General features: G+C 39.6%; 1 pseudogene; it reads left to right on the top strand.

Moving 5' to 3' along the window:
- Positions 1–13,107: 13,107 nt before the first annotated feature.
- LOC118722084 lies at positions 13,108–13,640 on the top strand (annotated as a pseudogene).
- Positions 13,641–14,182: the final 542 nt, after the last annotated feature.

Below are 14,182 nucleotides of genomic sequence, written 5' to 3'. Positions count from 1 at the left end.
ACCAGGGCCCATGTGCCAGGGAATCCCTTATGCTCAGGTGCCAGTCACCCACAAGGAGCCCCCGTATGGCCTCTTCCAGGTGATCCAGGCCACAGCTGCCAGGCCTGCAGGGGCCAACTGGGCTCCTGGTGGGTTTGTGCAGGTGCTGGTCTGCGAGGCTGGCCAGGAGAGAGTGTACTGCCTGCCTGACTTCAAGAGGCCCATGCTGCACCCCAGCATCCGGCCACGATCACCGCTTGTACACGTGGGGATTCTGGCACTGTGACTCAGGCAGAGGGGGGTATGTGGAGACCCTGGGGCTCAGGCGCTTCCCAGAGCCCAGAGGTCAGCTGGGACCTGCCCTTCCACACCAGACACTCGTGCTTTGATAGGCAGCCAGGCCTAGGGACCACACCAGTGCATGAATTTCATGCACCAGGCTTTTAGTCTGATTAATGAACACACCTCAAAGATTCGACCTTATCTCTACTTATTTGACTCTGCTAGTGGTAGGCAACTTCAACTGTTTCATGTCTGGTTTCATTTTCTCAAATTCATTTTTTCAGTGAGACCTACCATGCACATGTGCTCTACTGCCACTAACAACCCTTCACTGCCCACCCCCCATATTTTGCTTTTTTCCATTACGCTTATTTATAGTTTATTGCTTTTTGATTATATCCTACAAGTATAATGAAATATTTATGAGGGCAAGAATGTTTTGGGGAGGTTCAGTTTCATTTGTGCTGTTTGCCAAGCATTTAAAGTAGCACCTGACACATAGTAGCTGCAAATAAATATTTGTTGACTAAATTTATCAATCAGTGAAATTTAGCATGTCCAAGACAAAACTCATGAGGTTCATTTGCCAGACCCATATCTCAGTAAACAATACCACTTTTAATCTAATTGCTCAAACTTCAAACCTAGGAACCTGCCTTAATTCATTACATTTCTTCTATCAGCAAATACATGGGGCAAGGAGGGCTTACCTTCATAATATATCCAGAATTGGACCACTTCTCTCCACCTCCACCACTATCAGCCTGGCTCAATTCACCATCATCTCTTATAGGGGTGTTAAAGAACAAAAATTTTAATTGAGTAAATGTGAAGATCTAATTGACTTTATTGAGCTATTCATGAATAGGCAGTATCCCATTTAGCAAGCAGAAAGGGTATAGGAATCTCTTTCACGACCCACTTGGAAAGAGTTCCAATTCAGGGTTCGGGTTCTGGAGAAGGGCTGCACACAAATGAAGAGACTTGAGACTTGAAGAAATTCAACTTGGCGATATGGGGGGCCAAGCGGTAGTCCAACTCCAGTGGGAGAACCACTCACTGCTCTGGCCCTGCCATCCTCTTTTATTGAGGCTTTGGGGAAAATATCTTAGGCAAGATAAACATAAATTTACATGTAGCCCTTAGGCAGGAAGTAACAGAAACTTACATGGGACAAACAAGGTGGAGGCTGCTTCAGCTAACAATGTCTCAACTAAAGATTAGAGCAATTAAGGTTGTTGACCAGCTTTCCTGGCTTCCTGTCAACATCTCTTTTTTAGTGAAACTGACTTGTTTTCCAGCAAGAGGGGACCTTAGAAGCTGTACAATATGGAAGGCTTTTATAGACAGACACTGGGCAGGACAGGAAAGTTATTATAAAAAGATGGAGATGGAGATGGAGAGGGCAAATGTGACAGGTTGCCTCATTGGTACTCACAAAAAATTCCAGCATTACCAATTAAGACTGCATTCCTAGAGAAAGTTAATACTGCAATTAGGTCAGGTATTAAGTCTATGTTTGGTATCATGAGCTTTAGCATAAGCAACTCAATTTTGGGCCTGCGTTGTTCTTTTTAATATTGGTTCCCTTGCTTTTATTCTAGCCCCACTGTCAATTGCTGCTTCAGCCAGATTGATCATTTTATCTCTCAAAGCAGAACATGTAATTTCCATATTCTCATCTATTCTAACTAGATGCCCACTACACTTAGAATAAAATCCAAACTCACCATGAATCACTCTACCCAACAGTTCAAAGTATAAGAATTTATGATTAAATATCTATAGGACCTCCTTTTATTTTAATTCTAAATGAAATAAAATCTGCCTAAAGGCAAATTATAATCTCTTATGTGCATAGTAAAATCACCGAATACTCTCTCCTACAGAAACAAAAATAAAAAGCTTTTGATAATTGTATTTGATCATATAAAGTTTGTAATAATAAAAAAACTGAAAATAATAACAATCAAATAAATGTGATTGGATTGGATTCATCCATTGAAAGATAGAGACTATCACAATAGATTAAAATAACACAAGGTACAATTATGGGCTACTTAAAAAGATATGCCATAAGTAAAACTAAAAGTTTGATATAAAACAAAAATATGAAAGTGAAATACTATCCAAAAGCTGAGAAAATATAAATACCAAATACAAACAACTTACATAAAGAGCATGCACAAAATCGGAAATTTTGCTGTCCTTGATAGAATAGAACAGTTTCTTAAAGATGTTCTGGTTTCTGGTTTCTGATAACATCACCTACTTTTGTTAATCTCCAGAACCAGAGGAGATGCAGCCCCTGTTATTGCTAATTTCTTGATTGTTTCACCTTTGGTAACCAATTCTTTTATTAAATTTTCTCTTTGTAAACACAATGAATGATTTCTATTTTCCTAGTTGACTCATGGCTGATATAAAACTAATTTTTGAGCAAAATTAGAACATATTCAAATTATGTAGTGTCACATCTCATAAAATCTGCTAGTTATTTTCCCTTTGATCCCCTCCACCATTCAATCTCTGTCCTTCTCTCCTTTGTTCTATGCCCTAGGTGGTAGCCCCTATAAGCTACATTTCCAAGCTCCTTGCACTCTGGCAAGAGTTTAGAGAATGTATATCAAGTTAATTTTCCCTGTTCCTTCCCTGCCTAAGCCACTGCCATGGTTCTGGCACTGACAGTGCCCTTCTATAATGTCAGCTTCATACAGAGCATCCGCATCTTCCTGTGGAGCATCCCATTTCCACTGCTCTACATCTCACTGGGTTCCAGTAATATTGTTTCCTCCCTTTGTCCCTTAAAGCTTGGCGATCATAACAGCCTCTTCTCACTGTTGATAGTCCCCAGGTACCATGACCTCCATCAACATATTTGTAGGTAAATTTTTGTCAAAATCCCAATTGAGTGTACCTTCTGTTTCCTAGACCTTGAGTGTTGCTGAAGCATAACTGATTCATAAAGGAAGTTTACCAATTTTTGAAGAAATAATATCACACAGATGAAAATACTAGAGGCCCAATGCATACACTAGAGGGGGGTTCCCTCAGCCTGGCTTGCCCCCTCTCACAGTCCAAAAGCCCTCAGTAGCTGGCAATCAGGGGAAGGTGACACCCCCATTACACTTGCTGCCACTGCCCGCAGCACAAGCCTAGGCCAGCCCTGGTTATCTGAGCTTCGGGTAGCCCTGGGCAGCTGCGGCTTGCCTGTGCCTTGGGCGTTGGCTGGGCAGCTGACATCAGAGGCTTGCCTGTGCCTCGGGCTGGCCCTGAGCAGCTTGGAAGCTCCCACCCGAGGCTTGCCCATGTCTCAGGCCAGCCCTGGGTGGCTTGGGAGCTGAGGGGACTGGGGGACTCCAGTGGCAGGTGTGTGGAGTGGCAGGACCTGTCTGGGTGTGGACCCAGCCATGCCATGAGCCTGCCAACCTGGCGAGGCTGAGGGGACTGGGCGCTGCCATCTTGTGGCTCTGGGTGCCGTCATCTTTGAGGGCATGGCAGTCAATTAGTACATTTCCTCCTTATTGGCTGTGGGCACCGCCATCTTTGTGATGGCATAATGATCAATTAGCATATTTCCTCTTCATTAGATACTTGTTTTATGGTCTCAGCCTATTAATAACCAAATGCTGTTGCTGGACCAGCCCCTGTGGCTCTTATTAAGGCTGGAAGATGTCCTTTAGCAAGAACTTTGAAAAGATAAAGGTTTATTACTTACAAAACATGGAAATTATACAACACATTAGGGGTCACACAGTGACTGGGCTGGGGCACAATCATAGGCCTCAGGTTTTGCTTTTATTGGGGTCAAGGGGGGGAGGGGTTAAGGTTTCGTGGGCTCAGTCTTTATTGATGAATTTAAAACAGATAAGAGGAAAAATGTTTAAGTAGGGGAAGAGAAAAAAACAAATAGCTCAAATGATCAGTTACTGAAATCAACCAAGCTCTCTAAAACAAAGGAGTCTGTGTTGGGAGGCAGCTTGCTTCTTTATCGAGACTGGCAATGTGTTTATGAAACTAAGGGTCCTCATGATTTTGATTGAATTTGTGACTATAGCTTTAGAAATCATCCTCCTTCACACCTTCCCTCCCTCTACACCTTATAGACCTACTCTTTTTCCCTGATAATCATTAACACCTGAAGCAGCAAAAGACAGTAGTTGGGACCTGAATAATGGCCACAAGGTCCAGACCTTAGGCAGGTAAAATATCACTTTTTTATTTAAATATTTTCCAATTACAGTTGACATTCAATATATTATTTTCAGGTCTATGCACAGTGGTTGTACATTTATATAACTTATGATGTGATTTCCCCCCAATAAGACTAGTACCCACCTGGCACCATACATAGTTATTACAATATTACTGACTATAATCCCTATGCTGTACTTTATCCCCGTGACTATTTTATAACTGCCAATTTGTACGTCTTAATTTCTTCAACTTTTTCACCCAGACTCCTAACACCTTCCCTCCATACACAATCTGGCAACCATAAGTCTGTTTTGTGCATTAAAGATAATATATTGACCTAAATTATGTTTCAGTTCCTTAGTGCTAAGGTGCTAAGTTCCTTAGTGCTGGGTACTTTTCCATGAACCCAGGCAGTAGGAAGCCACAGCTGACCTCAGAACTGTCCTCAAGACCTGGAGAAATGTTACCCTTATCTCACCTCTGACCAATCAGCTCTTAACAGGACACCAAATTCCCTAAGCCAAGATGTCTTGTGTTTTTCCCTATATAATCTGTAACCTACATGCTATCGGGGAACCAGGTCTTTTAGAACATGAGCTCTGGTTCTCCAGATTGGCCAATCCTATAATAATAAATTACTTTCTCCACTGCAAGACCCTGCTGGTTCATTTCTTTCAGCCAGTGCACACAGACAGACTCACATATTGGGGTCCAAAACATTTATTCAAAATAGTCATCTTTGAAGTAGATGCCTCTGAAGTGCATGCCTGAGCAACCAAAGCTTACATCAGGTACTTGCATTATAAAAAAGAATAACACTATTGATATAAAGGAGAAATCACAATGTAACATAACTGGATTATAATAAAACTACTATAAATTAAATACTTTATAGTAATGGTGTTTTATACAAACAACTTTAATTTCATTTTATCTATTTATCTCCTAATTTACTTATTTACCATTCTTTCCGGTATCTCAAATCTTCCTTCTGAAGTCTTTCTTCCATGTGGGTAAATTCTTTAGAGAGTCCTTCAATGAAGACCATTTGTAAGTATTCTCTCTGTTTTGTTTGTCTTACAGGTCTTTACTTTCCCCACACTCTTATAATACAGTTTGGCCAGATACACACAATTTTATGTTGATGATTATTTTCTCTCAACTCTCAGAGAAATATTATCCCATCTTATTTTCTTGGTAGTTGATTTTGAGATGTTTGTCTTTGGTTTTCTGTAATCTCACAACATTGTGTGTATTTCTTTTTATATCTCCTTCTATGTATAGCTGTTGTCTCCTATATTCAAGGATTCATGACTTTCATCAGATCTGGAAAATTGTAAGGCCTTAGATCCTCCTCAAAAATGGTTCTTCTAATCTCCTCTCTAGACTTCTTGGTCTCTGATATGATATGCAATAAAATATTTATTTCATATATCAAAATGGCAACAGGTTAAATCTACATGATAGGTACCTGGGTATTTCAGTACATTTGAATGATTTGATAATAAAACATAAAAAATAATAATTGCCTATGGCTAAGGATTATCAAGTGCTTAAATGTTTCAGAATGGTCAATCCTATAATAATAAATTACTTTCTCCACTGCAAGACCCTGCTGGTTCATTGATAAAAGCAGAAAATGTCAACAAAGTTATTAAAATGACAAAAACCTAGAAAGTACAGCTTTTTTTTTCAAATTTCTCACTAGAATTTGAACTACCTCTGAAAACAAATTCAACTATATTAAAAACCTACCTTAATATATACATAATGCTTACTTTAGATGCTAAGATTCCCATGTTTCCCTGAAAAATTCTGGAATATACCTTAAATTATTAGTATTAGGGTCATGGAACATTTGTAGTAAAGTATTATATCTTAAGCTGACAATTTCATCAGTTTGTAGCTTGTCTCTGATAGAGGAGGTTTTCATTCAAGTGTTATTGTTCAACTGTCAAGGGTTGAGACTGTACCTAATTTAAGTCTGCTCTATATCTCTAGTGTCCAATACAGCAGCTGACAGCAAAAAGGCACCCAATAAATGTTTAATGCAACAGTTCTCAACTTTAATGAGCATAAGAATCCCCTTGGAGAGCTAGTTAAAACACAGTATTTTTTTTTTATCCCATCACAAGATATTTTGGATTCAACAGTTCAGGTTGAGGGTCATGAATTTGCATTTCTAATCAGTTTGCACATAAAGCCTATAATGCTAGACTGAGGACCACACAACAAGTAATACACTCAATGAAAGAAAATGTATGTGAAGATATGCTGCTTGGGGAAAGAATTGAAATTTGCTTTACTCATGTTATTATCTGATTCTCTTTTTGAGTGACTTATATAAGAAGAAAGTTTTGTTTTTCTGCCTTATTGAGAGGCTTTTAAGGTAATAAAGCCCTCATGATCTTGTTCATAACTGAATTTTCAGGCCTTATTTGTTACTTTGGCCTCCTATGCTCTTCATACTCCAGCCATACCTATCTATTCTTCTGTCTCCTAAATCATCTGCACTTCCACACCCAAGTGCCATTACACATGCTTTTTCCACTTGGTTTTAATGTCCTACTTTCCATAAAAAATTCATCCTTCAAGGTTTAGATCAAACATTTCAAGTCTTCCATAACTCTCCCTTCTTCCATTCCAAATATAGATCACAATTTATCATCTGCTCTATATTCCCAAGGAACTCTCATATCTTAATTATCATCCAAATTACATTACGAGTGGTCATTAATGTCCCTGTCTATCCAACCTGGTGCTTATCCTCCAACCTCCAATACTGTACATAAAATCCATCACAGCCCCAGCCGATTTGGCTCAGTGGATAGAGGGTCCACATGCGAATCAAAGGGTCCCAGGTTTGATTCTGATCATGGGCAGACATGTTGGTTGCAGACTCTTCCCAAGCCTGGGCCTTGTTCAGGGCTCATGTAGGAGGCAACCGATCGATGTGTTTCTCTCACATTGATGTTTCTCTCTGTTTTTCCCTCTCTCTTCCACTCTCTCTAAAAATCAATGGAAAAATATTCCCAGGTGAGGATTAACAAAAAATAAAAATAAAAAAAATCAATCACAGACCCAGAACATTATAGATAGTTAATAAATGCTGGTTGAAACAGAACTAAAAGGACAACTTTAGGTACATTTTAAGTTTGCATTAAAATTGCAATATAGCAAACAGTATCTTCATGGTGATGTCCATGAGACAGTGTGAGCCTATGTTTAGGCTAATGCCTGCCATCCCAACATAATTATTAAGAGGTCCCACTCTCACTCTCAGAAGGATCCCATCTAGAAGGGCAAATTACACAGTTACTTCATCATTAGCTCAGGTTCACTTACAGCAGGATCTGGCAAAATGCTGCCTCTGGTTTTACCCCTTTGGTCCCTTTGTGTAGTCAGCTTCATGTGCGGCACATCTGATTCAAATGGACTACCTACAAAGTCCATCTTCATATTTTAAAAACTGTTTCTCACTTGCTTTCTTAATGTAAAAAGATCAACTGTAGGAGGAAAAGGTCTCACAAACAGAGATCAAACCAAGCAACTATGTGCCATACTCCTTAGACAACTGCAGCAAAAAAGAAATAAAAAATTTTCATCAGGGGGAAAATCCCTGACCTAGTAATTCAATACTCGACATCTAGAAAGAGATTGGACCAACAATTCACTTTCAAAAAATATATTTTTATTGATTTCAGAGAGAAAGGGAGAGGGAGAAAGAGACAGAGACATAAATGATGAGAGAGAATCATTGATTGGCTGCTTTTTGCATACCTCACACTGGGGATCAAGCCCGTAATCTGGACATATGCCAGAACTGAACAGTAACCTCTTAGTTCATAGGTTGATGCTCAACCACGGAACCATACCAGCTGGGCAACAATTCATTTTTAATATGGACTTCTACAAGCAGAATGATTATTTCTTTTATCAGCTAAAAAAAAGCTTCATAGGAAATCTATTATCCAAATATGTGACAAGTGACAGTGTTTAACAACTGTGAAATAATTTATGGTTACATTATTTTAAATGATAAGCATATTAGCTTGACTACTAAATGAGGACTTTTTTGATACAACAAAGTAATGAATGAAGTTACTGAGATACAATGTGGTACAATGAAAAGAACACATTCTTAGAGTCAGGCAGAAGTAGGTTTAAATTTCAGTTCTGACACTTAATACATGTGAGCTTCTGAGCCTCAGTTTCTTCATCAATCAATATGGAATAACTAGAGGCCTGATGCAAGAAAATTCGTGCAAGAGTAGGCCTTCCTTCCCCTGGCTGCTGGCACCAGCTCACCTCTGGAAACCAGGACTCTGGCTGCCAGCACCAGCTTCCCTCCAGCACCCGGGACCTGCACTTCCCTCCTCTGGCTACAGCAGGCACCGGGGACCAGAGCTTCTTCCCTCCTCCATCTGCCCACAGGCACCCAGGACCCAGGCTAGCTTCCCTCCAACCTAGTTTGGGGAGGAAGGATGTCTGGAATGACATTCGGGGTGCTCACATATCTGGAGTCAATGAAGCCCTGTACTTCGTCATGATTGATAATATTTTTTTCAGAAATTTGAATATTTGCACACTCATGACCTTTATAGATGTATTTAAATAAATATTTGACACATTGTAATTGCTGCACAGACTTCAAAGTTTATATAACAGATATATTTAAGGCACAAATATGGGTTATAACGAATAATCCAAGTGTTACCCACAACTTTATTTCCAATAAACATGGTGCTACCAGATCTTCCTTTGTATTTGGAAAGTCCATCAATATTTCTAATGGTCACATTTTGAAATTATTTCGGATACCCCTTTGAACATTTTCCATCCTAGAAACTAATAACAATAAAAACAACAATCCAAAATCTATGGGACACAATGAAAGTAATCCTGAGAGGGAAGTTTATAGCTCTACAAGGCCTACCTAAAAAAACAAAACAAAAAAAACCAAAAAACAAGAAAACAAGAAAAACTGGTAACAAATGATCTAACTCTACAAATTAAAAAAAAAAATTCTAGTTCTTTAATAACACAAGAAAAGCCCAGAGTGAACAGAAGGAATGAGATAATAAAGATCAGAGCAGAAATAAATGACATAGAGACAAAAAGAAAAATACAAAAGATCAATAAAACCAAGAGCTGGTTCTTTGAAAGGATAAACAAGATTGATGAACCTCTAGCCAGGCTCACCTAGAACCAAAGAGAGAGGACCCAAATAAACAAAATCAGAAATGAAAGAGGCAAAATAACAACAAACCCCACAAAAATACAAAGGATTGTTAAAAAATACTATGAACAACTCTATTCCAACAAAATAGACAACATGGAGTAAATTGACATATTCCTAGAAAAAAACAACCTTCCAAAACTGAATCAGGAAGAATCCAAAAATCTCAATAGGCCAATAACTACAGAAGAAATTGAAGCAGTCATCAACAAGCTTCCAGCAAACAAAAGCCTGGGGCCAGATGGCTTCACAGGGGAGTTTAAGCAAACATTCAATGAAGAACTAAAACCTATCCTCTTCAGACTATTCAAAATAATTCAAGAGGAAGGAACACTTCCAAGCTCATTCAATGAAGTCGGCATCACCCTAATACCAAAACCAGATAAAGACAACACAATGAAAGAGAAGGACAGGCCAATATTCTTCATGAACACAGATGCCAAAATTCTCAACAAAATTCTAGCAAATCAAATCCAACAGTACATCAGAAAGATCATACATCATGACCAAGTAGGATTTATCACAGGATGTAAGGATGATACAATATCCGCAAAAACAATAAATGTGATACATCACATAAACAAATTGAGAGATAAAAATCACAGTCTTATTACTTGATGTAGAAAAAGCATTTCACAAAATCCAACAACCTTTCTTGATAAAAACTCTCAGCAAGTTGTGAATAAAAGGATCATACCTCAACATAATAAAAGCTGTATATGACAAACCCACAGCCAACATCACACTCAACGGGCAAAAACTAAAAACATTTCCCCTAAGAACAGGAACAAGACAAGGATGCCCAGTCTCACCACTCCTTTTCAACACAGTACTGGAAGTACTAGCCATTGTAATTAGAAAAGAAGAAGAAATAAAAGGCATCCAACTTGGAAAAGAAGAAGTAAAACTGTCCTTATTCGCAGATGACATGATATTGTACATATAGAAAACCCCAAAGACTCCATAAAAAAAAACAACTAGACTTAATAAATAAATTCAGCAATGTAGCAGGATACAAAATTAATGCCAAGAAATCACTGGCTTTTCTATACATTAATAAGGAACTCTCAGAAAGAGAAATTAAAAAAGCAATCCCATTTACCACTGCAAAAAAAAAAAAAAAATTAAGGTACTTGGAAATAAACTTAACCAAGGAGACAAAGAACCTATACTCAGAAAATTTCCGGATGCTAAAAAAAGAGATAGAGGAAGACATGAACAAATGGAAGAATATACCATGTTGATGGATTGATAGAATCAACATCATTAAAATGTCCATACTATCCAAAGTAATCTATAAATTCCATGCAATCCCCATTTAAATACCAAGGGCATACTTTAAAGATCTAGAACAATCTCTCCAAAAACATCTGGAATAAAAAAAAAAAAAACCCGATAGCTGCAGCAATCTTGAGAAAGAAGAATAATGTTGAAGGGATCACAATATGAGATATCAAACTATACTACAAAGTCACTGTTCTCAAAACTGCCTGGTATTGGCATAAGAACAGACATACACTGAGTGGCCAGATTATTATGATCTCTGAACACATAAAAATCTGGCCACTCAGTGTATATTCTAAATAATAAAAGGCTAATATGCAAATTGTCCCCTCAACCATGAGTTCGACCAGCCGGCAGGCCAGCCAACAGCCCATGTCCCCTCCCCCTGGCCATGCTGACTGGACCCCACCCATGTCCGAATTCATACTGACTGGACCCCACCCATGTCCAAATTCATGCACCAGGCCTCATACACACACACACACACACACACACACACACACACACACACACACACACACTGAGTGGCCAGATTAGAGATCATAATAATCTGGCCACTCAGTGTAGAAGTGTATAGACCAGTGGAACAGAACAGAGAAGAACCCAGAGATTGACACAAGCCAGTATGTTCAATTAATATTTGACAAAGGGGGCAAGAGCATACAATGGACAAAAGACAGTCTCTTTAATAACTAGTGTTCGAAAATCTGGACAGATACTTGCAAAAAAAAAAAAAAAAGAAATTAGACCACCAACTTAAACCATACACAGAAATAAACTCAAAATGGATAAAGGACTTAAAACATAAGATGGGAAATTATAAAAATCTTAGAAGAAGCCATAGGTAACAAAATAGAAGACATTTGTAGTAGCAGTATCTTCACTGATACAGCTCCTAAGGCAATGGAAACTAAAGAGAAAATAAACAAATGGGACTACATCAAAATAAAAAGCTTCTGCATAGCAAAAGAAACCATCAGCAAAACAACAAGAAAGCCCATTCCATGGGAGAACATATTTGCCAATGCTATCTCTGATAAGGGTTTAATCTCCAACATTTACAGGGAACTCATACAACTTAACAAAAGGAAGATAAACAATCCAATAAAAAAATGGGCAAAGGACCTAAATAGACACTTTTAAAAGAGTGCATTCAGAAATCCAAGAGACACATGGAAACATGCTCAAAGTCACTAATCATCCCTGAGATGCAAGTCAAAACAACAATGAGGTACCATCTCACACGACAGAACAGCTATCATCAACAAATCAACAAATGGCAAGTGCTAGAGAGGATTCTGAGAAAAGGGAACCCTTCTTCACCACTGTTGGGAATGCAGACTGGTGCAGCCACTATGGAAAACAGTATGGCATTTCCTGAAAAAATTAAAAATGGAACTCCCATTTGACTCAGTAACACCACTCCTAGGAATATACCCTAAGTAAACAGAAACACCTATAATAAAGTATATATGCACCTCTATGTTCATAGAAGCACAATTTACAATAGCTAATATTTGGAAACAGCCTAAATGCCCATCAGCATATGAATGGATTAGAAAACTGTGGTAAATCTACACAATGAAATACTATGCTGCAGTAAAAAAGAAGTTCTTACCATTTGCAACAGCATGGATGGAGCTGGAGAGCATTATGATAAGTGAAATAAAGCAGTCAGTGAAAAATATCTCATGATCTCACTCATTTATGGATAATAAAAAACATTACAGACTGTTGAACAAAAATAGAGGCACAGAAGCATTGTACAGTCTGTCAAACTACAGCAGGAAGGCATGGGAGGGTTGGGGATAGTAAGAGATCAACAGAAGGACTTGTATGCATGCATAGAAGCACAACCAACAGACTTAATACACTGTAGGCTGGGGAATGAGGGCAAGTGTTAGGTGGTAAGGGAGGTCAGTGGGGCGGGGGGGGGAAGACATATGTACTACTATTTGTAATACCTTAAACAATAATTTTTTTTAAGAGCATTTGGCTTAAGATTAAAAACCCTGGCTACTGAGAGGAGGATCCAAAATGGCTGCACAGGTAAACACCTAACTGCAGCCGCATACAACAATTTCAATAAAATACAACTAAAATATAAAATGGACATTATGGTGTTTGCAGCCACCGCCGCAGCTGCCGCCCTCCCAACACCTGCGCGCCACCACCGCCTCCAGCTTTCACCGAGCTCCAGCCGAAGGAGAAGAAGGGGGGGGGGGTACGTGAAGAGGTCTCTGTACCATGGCTTGTACCAAGCAGACTGCCCGCAAATCGACCGAGGGCAAAGCCCCGAGGAAGCAGCTGGCTACCAAAGCCACTCGAAAGAGTGCGCCCTCCACTGGAGGGGTGAAGAAACCTCATCGTTACGGGCCCGGTACCGTGGCACTTCGTGAAATTAGACGTTATCAGAAGTCCACTGAACTTCTGATTCGCAAACTTCCCTTCCACCGTCTGGTGCGAAAAATTGCTCAGGACTTCAAAACAGACCTGCGCTTCCAAAGTGCAGCGATTGGTGCTTTGTAGGAGGCAAGTGAGGCCTATCTGGTTGGCCTTTTTGAAGACACCAACCTGTGTGCTATCCATGCCAAACGTGTAACAATTATGCCAAAAGACATCCAGCTATCACGCTGCATTCATGGAGAACGTGCTTAAGAATCCGTTATGATGGGAAATATTTCATTCTTTTCAAAAATTTCTCTTCTTCCTGTTATTGGTAAAAAATAAAAAATAAAAAATAAAATGGACATTACTCAGAACTACAGGAAAGTCGAATGACTGGAAATTCTACAACGAGAAGGAAAGAGAAAACCAGAAGGAAAATCAGAGGAGCTGTAAAAGCCTAAGGTACGGAGACATGCTGTGCGAGAGGAGAGCAGGGGGAGGCTGAGTGCCTGGCTGGTGTTCCCTAGCGGGAAGGAGATAAAAGCTCCGGATTGTGCCAAACCCCAGACCCGACAGCACGGAACCCCAGTTCTAGGCCAGACCCTGGGGACCTAGGCTCATCCAGAGGGAGCCTGGGCTATGAGGTGGAAACCCGGGGGAGCGGCGAAAGGAGGTCCCGGAGGCGCGCACATTGTGTGCAGAGAATGGGCGGTTGACTGTGCCACTGGATTGCCCTAGCGGGAAGGAGACAAAAGCTCCAGACTGCTCTGAACCCCACTTCCAACTGAACTGAACCCCAGTTCTGGGCTCATT

Source organism: Pipistrellus kuhlii, unplaced genomic scaffold (genome assembly GCF_014108245.1).
Source record: "Pipistrellus kuhlii isolate mPipKuh1 unplaced genomic scaffold, mPipKuh1.p scaffold_m20_p_19, whole genome shotgun sequence".
NCBI classification, from domain to species: domain Eukaryota; kingdom Metazoa; phylum Chordata; class Mammalia; order Chiroptera; family Vespertilionidae; genus Pipistrellus; species Pipistrellus kuhlii.
The sequence above is the reverse complement of the archived record's forward strand: the minus strand, read 5'-3'. Positions and strand labels throughout refer to the sequence as shown.